This window comes from Glycine max, chromosome 4, assembly GCF_000004515.6.
Source record: "Glycine max cultivar Williams 82 chromosome 4, Glycine_max_v4.0, whole genome shotgun sequence".
Taxonomy (NCBI): domain Eukaryota; kingdom Viridiplantae; phylum Streptophyta; class Magnoliopsida; order Fabales; family Fabaceae; genus Glycine; species Glycine max.
Window position 1 is genome coordinate 49012063 of NC_016091.4, and position 1119 is coordinate 49013181.

A 1119-nucleotide genomic window follows, 5' to 3' on the forward strand; every position below is an offset into this window, starting at 1 on the left:
TTTGAGAAACTCGAAAAAAATGCTCAAGGACCACGATGATATTTTCTAAAATTAATTTGAGTGAAGCAACACTTTTATCAATGAAATTATATATGGTGAGCTATTGTTTGCTTTAATTTCTCTTTGTGTTTAATTCATACATTTTTTAAAAACAAACTGTTATCTCTTTGTTTTGAATTTGATCTGTTATTTTTTCAAAAAAGCAAACAAACTGCTATCTCTTCTTTTTAACTTCATCAGTTTTGTTTTCAAAAAATAAACCTGATGGGGGTTTCAATTAATTAATAGAAAAAAATGAATGTATTGATGTTGTATACTAAAAAACTGATTTCATCGCAATATGATATGACTGTTTCATTCACATTCTCCTTTCACCTCTTTTTCTAGGTTAATCCACGGGAGAGAAGGAATAATACATTTTCCTTTTCTTTTTAATTAATGCTTAATCATGCATTAACAAACAGATACTACAACAACTTATTATAATTTTTTTAACATAGCAGTTGTATTTATTTTATCTTAAAATCATTTACTTTTAAAATATCTTATGGTTAGCTATGTATACGCATTAATATGTCTTTGTTTATTATTATGTTTTATGTCAAAAGTTTATTACTCTCAGTTATTGGTTTATTGTTCTTGAGTTTTAAGGTCACTATGCAGTGCAACAATGAAAACAAAAAAGATTGACTAGGATTAAAAAACTCTGCATTGACTCTCAGTTATTAGATTTGTTAGCACGTGTTAGCTTAAAAGTTTATTGGTTAACACGTATAGTGAAATATTGCAATATATTATATATTATTTAGAGGTATTATGTTTTAAAAGAAGTTTATTACCTTACGGGTTTATCTTCCAAATATAGTCTGTTTAGATAATTAATGAACAACAAAGACTAAATATCCTATTTTCATATTGTGAATAATTAAATAAATATGTTTTTAACATTTTCATTCCTAATTTCATCAGTTTATCAAATTCAATAATCTTTGTAACTGGAAATTAAGCTTGGAGTTAGGACATATTTTACACTCTACACCTCATATTAAACAAGTATCCAAATGAAAGGTTACTAATTTAGATGTATAAGCCTTTGAGTAGGATTCTATATTTGAAGCA